Source organism: Dipodomys spectabilis, unplaced genomic scaffold (assembly GCF_019054845.1).
Source record: "Dipodomys spectabilis isolate Male_0828 unplaced genomic scaffold, ASM1905484v1 ptg000653l, whole genome shotgun sequence".
NCBI classification, from domain to species: Eukaryota; Metazoa; Chordata; class Mammalia; order Rodentia; family Heteromyidae; genus Dipodomys; species Dipodomys spectabilis.
In genome coordinates, this window is record NW_024871330.1 from 202,049 (window position 1) to 211,826 (window position 9,778).

Below are 9,778 nucleotides of genomic sequence, written 5' to 3' on the forward strand. Positions count from 1 at the left end.
TCAGGTATGGAATGTTTAGAATTTGAAAATGAGTAGTTATTAGTCATAGGAATTTTGAAGAACACATATATTCTGTCCCAACAACTTATTTAATTTTAAAAGTTATGGGTTTCCATAGAATTAAACTGTTTTCGATTTTATGTGTGTGAAAGTGCTAAATTTATTTTTTCCAAAATATGCAAGTATATTGTGAAAATATTGTCTAGTTGGATAACACTCAAGTTGACGACCTTTTGATAAAGAAAGGGTAATTAAGTCAAATTAGACGCAAAATAGTATTGATTTTTAAAATTTTACTACATAAAAAATAATATTAACTATACCAATACAGTGAAATTTTATTTTATGCAGCTTATTTTTTAAATTTAATTTTATTGTCAAAATGATGTACAGTCGGGTTACAGTAATTGTTAGGTAGTGAATACATAACTTTTCAAACTTGTTACCCCCTCCTTCACTTTTCTCACAGTTTTCCTTCACCTCAGTACCCCTCACAAGTTGTAATGTATATTCCCAACATATTGTCTTGTGAGTATTGCTAATGCATTGTTTTGCCCTTTGTCATTTGTGTCACCATTGTGATGTTCCTTTTCCCTTCCCTAATTAAGGTAAATGTATACAAAATACACAATGTACCAAAATCAAATACAGCAAGGGATAAACCAACCGGGGAAAACCAAAGAAAATGGAAATCACATAATACATAAAAAACAACAACCACAAATAAAAATCTCTGATTCCATATCTTGGAGTTCATTTTGTTCAGTATCAGCTTATGTGGTCATATATTTGCATAACGAAGCCACTGGAAAATAATAGTTGCATGGACACTACATCGTGAAAACAACATGTTAACAGTTTTTGATGGTAAAGGTGGAATTAGGATTGATGAATTCGCGATTCTGATAAAGGAATTTCAAAAGAGTTTTAAAATTATGACACGTATATTTTAATTGTTCAAACTTTTTAACAACGTAGCCTATTAAGAACATTTAAAATTGCCTGAGAAAATAGGCTTTCATGCAAAGAAATCCATGGAGACTTAGTGGAGAGGGAGCAATGTGAGTGAAGATGGCTCATTTTCACACTAAACAAACAAACCTCAGAAACTTTGCTGTAAATCCTGTAGCTTCCCTTGAAAATTGTCCTTACCCAGGAAATATATTCACTGTATGAAACAAGGTTATAGTGCAATTTAATTCAAATTTCTTTAAAAAAAGACATCAAAATTTGTGAATTGACCTTTAATTACCAAACAGTAATTCTCTGAAAAAGATAATTTGGGTCAAAATATTTAGGGAGAAAGTGTCCTCCACAATGAAAAAAGGTATTGGGTTTACACTTTTCTGTTTGTAATACTTTCCACAATGTCTTTGCATGTGAAGCACTGAAACACAGAAAAAAAATCTGATTGGATACTTCAAACCAGTGATTTCACATTTCTAAATGGCTCACAAATATAATATCCTTATTAACATGAGATAGCTTATTGCATAAGCTATCTCAAAAAGTTTTGGGTTCAGAAAAAAATTGAGCACATGGAAAAGGTCAGAAATCAGTGTTCTTAGAAGCCCTAGCTAAGCAAATTGGCTTCAGCAGTGGAGGGAGGCCAAAACTTTTGACATAGATTGTAATATTTTTGCTACCTAAATTGATTTTACAGAGCTTATTTGGCTCACTACAATGCAGAACTGATTGAATGAAAACATGAAAATAAATCCCACATCCAAAGGAGGCAACTTCAAAGAGTTTTAAAGGAGAAACCATGGAGATGTAGCAGTGGGGGAGGCCTTATAGTCCTTCAGCTTCTCTAGACTTGAAGTCAAGAAGCTGTGATTAATTGGAAATCAGGCAAGAGCTAAGAGGAGGACATAGAAGGAGAACATAGAAGCATTGTCCTTTGTAACAGACACTGTTATCCAAGGTATGGGTGATTTAACTTTATTCTCTTCCATACATCTTGTTGAGCAAATGCAAGACTAAGGGAAAAATAATCTATTGAAATAATTTTGCAAAGAATAACTTCACTGTTCCTGATATGGTATCTAAGGAGAGTCTTAAGAGAAGATAAAAGTGGAGTATTCTGCGGTTTCCTCTAAGCATCTTGTTAGCAAAATATATCTTTGAGGTTAGAAGTGATTGAACCAAAAAGTGGTGGAGTACTTATGTTTGTTAGCACTTTAGACACAAGAAGACTTTCTTTTTTTTCTTTTTTCTTTTCGGGGGGGGTCTGTTCGTGGGACCTGAACTCTGGGCTTGGGCGCTGTCCCTCAGCTCTTCAGCTCAAGGCTAGTGCTCTACCACTTGAGCCACAGCGCCACTTTCAGCTTTTTTCTTTTTGCTTATGTGGTGCTGAGGAATCAAACTCAGGGCCTCAGGCATGCAAGGCAAGCGCTCCACCACTGAGCCACCTTCCCAGCCCGACACAAGAAGACTTTCAAGGTAAAAGAAAAAAGAAAAATGGATATCCAAATATTTGTGATCACAGTTTCTTGGACTGGTTTTTTTGGAGACAAAGTTTTACATTAGAGTTTGTCCTGATTAACATCAATGTTGGGTTTTTATGGCAACCAAATGCAGGTGTGAAGTTTAATGGTCTCCCTTGAACAAGTAAACAGCATGATAAAAAATGGCAAATAATATTTAGTGAATTACTTTCACCAATTACTTTTCCAGAACAAAGAAGGAAATATATTACTCAAAATCAATTGACTTAAAAGTATGAAGAAAGAGTAGTGAAGAGAGATGAAAGAAAACTTAGAGGATTGTTTTCTCTCCAGCAGAGTAATGGGTTCTTGATATTTTTCTCTTCCATTCTATCTTCACAAGATATCAAGTGTGTCTCAGGACTGGAGTATCCAGTTCAGTCAGAGAGAACTCACAGAAGGAAGATAACATTTGAAGCAGATATAGTTGATTTATAACCTGAAACAATCTATATAAATCTGTTCAAATTTCTCCCCTACCTCAAATGCCCTCTTTTAATAGTTTTGTTTGCTTTTCCCAAGACTGCCCTTCATTAACTGCTTAAAATTTTGAGAGGTCATATTCATAATTTCTAGAGATTGCTGTTTGGTTGTAATTTTTGTGTGATTTTTCACTGAATTTCAAAAGGTTGTGCAAGTGTGTTACAATTAAATATGTCCATCTAATTGTCCAATGCTCCTGGATCAGATTCACTCCTTCCATCATTGTCAACCAACTCCTTCTCCAAGATTTATTTCAGATTAACCACTTTCTTTATCACATGTGTACATTGATATTCTAGCTGAACTTGCCCCTTGTTCTATTTTTCATTCATTCTATGTATTTACTATTATTCCATTCTGGTTTCAACTTCCTGATAGTCATTCTGTTAAACTGTCTGTTAAAAGTTTGAAAGGTTTATATACATTCCATGGAGTTTCAATCCTGCATATACTTGAACTTATGTCAGCTTATATTTCCATAATTCATTCATCTGCAATAATAATTTGCAAGACTGGAGGTGTGAAGCACCTAGACATGATTTAATTCTCATCCATTTGGAAGATTAATCTTTAGTCAACAAGAAAGTTTAAAAATGGTTTAGAATGTATTCTAAACTACCAATTTTTATAAATGGATTTGTACAATGGTGTGTGATCAGTTAATTTTACATGGGATAATATTTTCTACTACATTTAAGTTTTGAAAAAAGAAAATTAAAATGTACTATAATAGAGGAATATGATAGAAATAGAAGACAGATTTTATGTTTGTCATATCTCTGATGAGTACCCATATTCAAGACTTACTATGTTAGATAAGGAAAACATAAAATAACATATTATAAGGCAACTATTTGTGACTTTTTAAAATGTACCTTATTAAATGATGAAATTTACTTTATTAGCTAATGTTTGGGTTTGAAATATGGGAGGCTGATATATTTAACAAATTTTGGAAGGCATCTAATGACCAACACAAATGGTGGGTGGCACTATTTCTACAGTTTAATGAATGGTTGAACCTGATTGGCATTAGTGCTGGGTAAACAAATCAACTCTATTGTAACTCTATTGCCACTAAGTATCATCTATTTGTCAAATGTTGTTTTGGTGAATGTGAATTTTTTTTAGAAGGTCGTGGGGCTTGAACTCTGGGCTTGGGCACTGTCCCTGCACTCTTGAGCTCAAGGCGAACACTCTACCACTTGAGCCACAGTGCCACTTCTGATATTCGAGTGGTTTATTGGAGATAAGAGTCTAACGGACTTTCCTGCCCAGGCTGGCTTTGAACCGTGATCCTCAGATCTCAGCCTCGTGAGTATTTAGGATTACATGCGTGAGCCACTAGCGCCTGGTTTGCGAATTTGATTTTTCAAAGATTATTTGAAAAAGAATACAGTGGGGGCTGGGAAGATGGCTCAGTGTTAGAGCGCTTGCCTTGCATGCCTGAGGCCCTGGGTTCGATTCCTCAGCACCACATAAGCAAAATGAAAAAAAGCCGGAAGTGGTGCTGTGGCTCAAGTGGTAGAGCTCTAGCCTTGAGCTGAAGAGCTGAGGGACAGCGCCCAGGCCCAGAGTTCAGGCCCCACAACCAGATCCCCCCCCCCAAAAAAAAAAAAAAAGAAATGTAAAAAAAAAAAAAGAGAAAGAATACACTTTCAGGAGATTAAATATTTTGAGAATGACAACATTTTTATACCACAGAATCAAGTTTTACTGAAGTACCAGTGTTTTTTTTAATTGTGAAAATACTGTTCAGAGGGGTTAAAATTACATGGGCAAGGTAATGAGTACATTTCTTATCAAGCATTGTTGCCTCCTCCTTTATTTCCCCTTCCCATCCCTTGGCATCCTCCCCCTGCCCCCCGACCCGATCCTCCCCCCCTTCCCCTCCCCCCCGCCCCCAGCACCAAAGTTGTAAAGTTTGTTTTCGACATGACAACTTGTACATCTCACGGTGTTATTAAGCACTAAGGATCTTCTCAATTCATGTTTTTTTCTGAATTACATTTGACTTCTAAGTCAAGTTTTCCTGGCCTTAATAGACCAATTGTGGATCTATCCTTCCAGGAGCTATTTTGCTGGCCCACTTATGCTGGACTGAAATCTTTCATTAATCATTAGGGGAGGGGTATTAAAAATAATCTTGTGACACTTTGTGATTTTGTTATCTCATATGGGCTGGTCATCTGTAAATTGAAAGTTTGAATTGCAGTACTTTCTCTTAGATTTTGTGATCTCATCCTTCATTTTAAGTTGACTTGAATTTCACTATTGCTTACTGCTAATTCCTGTTTCTCAAGGAATTGGGGCCCTGAAATATTATAGGAAATGAGAAATTGACATGACTCTTCAATTACTTTCTGTTGGCATGTTGCCTGGGCCTAGTTGAGAAGTCTTGACCCTGTTATCTGATGATGCAGGTAACTGGGACATAGGATCCTAGGACCCATACATCTTGCAGAAGAATAATATCTTTTATACATCATATCAGAAAAATTTGGGTATAATCAATAGGAATGCTTCAGAAATATGGAGAAAAACATTTTGGAACCAGTGAGTTAAAACAATAAACAGAGCAGCAGAGTAAAATCCCTTATAGATTAGAGGAAAACAACATTTTTTTCCATGTGAATTCAGAAGAACAAGAACACTTAGAAGGTATCACAGGTTTATAGTGAAGACATTACATTGATACTTTTTACATTCTAGTATGTATTCTAAACCTAATTATTTATATTCCAATTCTCTTTATTGGAATAAATAATTATCAATTTATTTGTCAAATTATCAATTAATTCCACTAAGTTTCACTGTGTGAAATATGAAATCAGCACATATAAATATAAAATATATAACTATATGTAATATAATAAAAAGGGCACATGTTTTGCATTGTTCTGTTGTGGTTAGGGTATCAAAGACAACTCTGTTTTAAAGTATTATTGCATTATCTGTACCTCAGTGTTAGGTAGAGTTAGACCTAAAGCTTTACCATTTGTAGATTTAAAGCCTGGAGGCAAGAGGAAACACTGTGATTAAAACATTACCAATTTAAGGCCTAATAATGAGGAGAAACATGGACTTCTCCTGGAGCTATGGAAATATTTGGTGATAGAAAGGAAGTAGTGTAAGTTCCTGCCTGGTTGGAAGGTACACAGGCCAGACATCAGGAAATCACGCATATGAAGAATTTTTTCACCTTGGCGTTAGCTACTTTTGAAATGGTAGGTATAATAAACACTTAAATTTTGATAAAATACCTTCTAGTCTGAACAGTTCTGTCTGAACTGTTCATCTCTCTATGATCCCTTGTAACTAAGATTAGTTTTGTTCTAGTAAGACAAACTATGCTGTCAGGGTAGGATATTCTGGTTGGTATGTTCCTACGTGGAAGAAGGATAAAGGGTAGACATTTGTGCCAGTAAGACCTCATTTGGGAAAATTTCAGCTGCAGAAGTTTAGAAGTAGCTCTTAAGCAAGGCTTACTTTGAATCTATTAGCTCCACAAAGCTAACTCATTCACGTAAATAAGTACTTGAAAAAGTCATCACCTTAGGACCTAGCTATAAGTGCTTCAAAGTATGATCAAATCTAAAATGAAAAAGACTTAAAATTGTCATTGACAAAAAATGCAAATGTGAGCAATCGACCGAACAATATAATTTTTTTCCCACTATACACATTATTTTAGGGAAATAAGATCAATAGTATTGTTAGGAACAATAACGTTTCCTTGCTACAAATAGGCACCCAAGGATATAAGCCTATATAAAGATTGCATCATTAACTACTTAAATTTAGAGGATACTACATGCTTCAGCAGCACGTATACCCAAATTACAACAATACAGAGATTAACATGACACTTGCACAAGGATAATATGAAAATTCGTGAAGTATTCCATATTTTTCATTCTTCAGTTGCAGAAATGAAAAACAGTTATTTAAAAGTTGATTACAAAATTACAAGTGTAACAATATATGCAAGTGTTAGAATTAAACATTAGTTTGACATCAGTGTATTAAATCTTCACCTTAGAAAGGCCTTTACATGGAATAACCTTTACAAAACTTTTGAAATTAGTTAACATTGTCATTTTATCCAAAAAAAATATACTACTATAAGAACCTAGAAAAAGGGGCTGGGAAGGTGGCTCAGTGGTAGACCGCTTGCCTTGCATGCTTGAGGCCCTAGGTTCGATTCCTCAGCACCACATAAGCAAAAAGAAAAAAAAAAACGGAAGTGGTGCTGTGGCTCAAGTTGTAGAGCGCTAGCCTTGATCTGAAGAGCTGAGGGACAGCGTCCAGGCCCAGAGTTCAGGCCCACGACTGGACCAAAAAAAAAAAAAAAAAGAACCTAGAAAAAAAATAATCTTAAATTTTCTATATGAAATACAATCTGAAAGGACACATTTATTAATGAATATATATATTATAAAACAATGTTGAATGTAAAGTATATCTAGGAAAGAATGAAATAGATTATGGATATTATGCAAACACAGAATATAGAATATTTTAAAATATACTTTTTTCAGACAAGAAGCAGAAATATCTTTAGTTTCTGTACTACTCATTTCAACAGATAAGATCAAATTATTTCTGATTAAAAAATCACAAACTGCAGAAATCATTGTAGATGTACACAAACAACTCAAATACATTTGACATCAAAGTCAGGCAATTCACTTGGAAAAATTCCACGGAATTTTTACAGTAAGATATTGCTGTTATTTGAATTCTGAAAATATTTTGTATGGACACAAAGAGTGGACTGGCATTTTGATGTTTAAGAAACGTAACTGATATCTTAGCTATGCTAAATAATGCTGCAATAAACATAGTTGTTTTGGTAGCTTTTGTATGGTCTTGTTTGATGCCCCTAAGTAGATGAATGGATTAAGAAAATAGAATTCTATGGAATGGAATTTTATTCCTCTTTCAGAAAGAATGTCAGTGCCCCATTTGTTAGGAAATGGAAAGACTTGGAAAAAATTATATTGAAGTAAGCCAGGCCCCAAGAAACATAGATCCCATAGTTTCCCTTATTTGTAACTAGTATATGTCTGAGACAAGCAGAAATGGTCAGATAAGTTGATGTTAGGTGAAATGAACCCCAAGATAAGGATTCAAATGTATTTTTTTCTTTCTTGTGATTGTTTCTAACATATTTATAAGATGATTTCTTTGTTGCTTTGTATGTCCCTCTCCCACCGTATAATCCCTGCTTTCATTGTATTTGATGTTGGTATGATTTGTGGAGGGGAAGGGAAAAAACAAATTGTTTAAATAGGGATACAGGTTGACCCATTGCAACAATGAGATGTACAAGACGTCATGTAGAAAAACGAACTTTACGACTTTGGCCGGGGAGGAGGAGTAATGAGGGGGGAGGGGAGTGGGGGGAGATGAGAAGGTATGGGAAGGGGAAATAAAGGAGGAGGCAACAATGCTTGATAAGAAATGTATTCATTACCTTGCCCATGTAATTTTAACCCCTCTGTATGGTGTTTTCACAATAAAATAATAAAACTCAACAAAAAAAAAAAAAAAAAAAAAAAGAGAAAAGAAACAACCAAACCATTACAACTGAATAGAACAATTTGTACAGCCTTCCACAACTTCAAAGAGGTAGTGATACATACTTATCCTTTTGGTAATATCAAAGGCAGTTTCTTCCAAGTTGTTCTTCAGACCTGGTTTGATATAATGGTTCAACAGAAGGCGATCCAGTGTATCTTTGCTATCTATATTCCCAGCAGCAAGATGCAAGGGAGTCAAGAGGCATTTAGTTTGGGCATTGGTATCTGCATCATGATGAAGTAAGAAAGACGCCACACTGGTATTATTTCACGAGTAACCACTGTGCAGGGGTGTCTAGCCATTAACAATTATTGCATGAATATCTGCTGCTTGAGGCACCAACTCATGGACAATATCTAAGTGTCCACTGTAGGCTTCCCGATGAAGAGGGGTATATTCATTGTCATCCCTAGTATTCACATGAGTGGCCTTTATGGAAAGTAGTCACCACACTCTAGTAAGCCGATTATTTTCAGCAGCCCAAAGAAGAAATTTGCTTGGATCCTACTCCATTTTTTTTTTCTTGCAATTGATACGATTCCTCACTTTTTCATTTTGTTCCTTATCTTCATCAGAATTGCCTAACTAGAGACTTTCAGTGCCAGTGAGAATAAGGTGTCCCTGTATTTCCCCAATAGTTTATAATGGTTGAACTTGTGAGAAAAATACAGTGAATTTTCTGCATCTGTTTATTTTCATGATGATTTATTTTCTCTTTTTCCATTTTTATTATTCCAAGTCATTCTAACTGGAAAGTAGGTAATTGATGGAGAGCAGAGGAAAGATGTTCCTCCGTATTCAAAGGTACAGACTGAAAATGAAGATCAGTGTTGTTTTTATGTGCACCTTCTTCTAGGAATGAGAAAATAGAAAGTGGCTCAGTGGTGGAGTGCTTGCCTTGCATGTATGAGCAATGGCAGGTCATGTCCACTTTGCAGCCTTGTCATTCAGACCCACTGTGCAAAGAAAAAGACATAGTACCCCAGCCCTCTGAAGCTTGCCACTTTTTGTGGTATCCTACTTTTTATTCTTCCTGCAAACCCTCAGGGCCTAGGATCCCAGGATCGGCTATGGGTCCAGAGACTGCACCAGAGCCTAGGGTGATGGAAGCTGAGTCAGAGTTGCCACGAACTGAGTTCAAGATGTGTGGTTGGCAAAAGAAAGAATAAAAAAAAATTAATTAATTATTTAACTAAATTAAAAAGAAATAAAGCTCTCTGGTT

The 9,778-nt window shown here is 35.4% G+C and overlaps 1 pseudogene; it reads left to right on the forward strand.

The window, feature by feature from the left end:
- The first annotated feature begins 6,783 nt into the window (after positions 1 to 6,783).
- On the forward strand, positions 6,784 to 6,883 carry LOC122101331 (annotated as a pseudogene).
- The last annotated feature ends 2,895 nt before the right edge of the window (positions 6,884 to 9,778 follow it).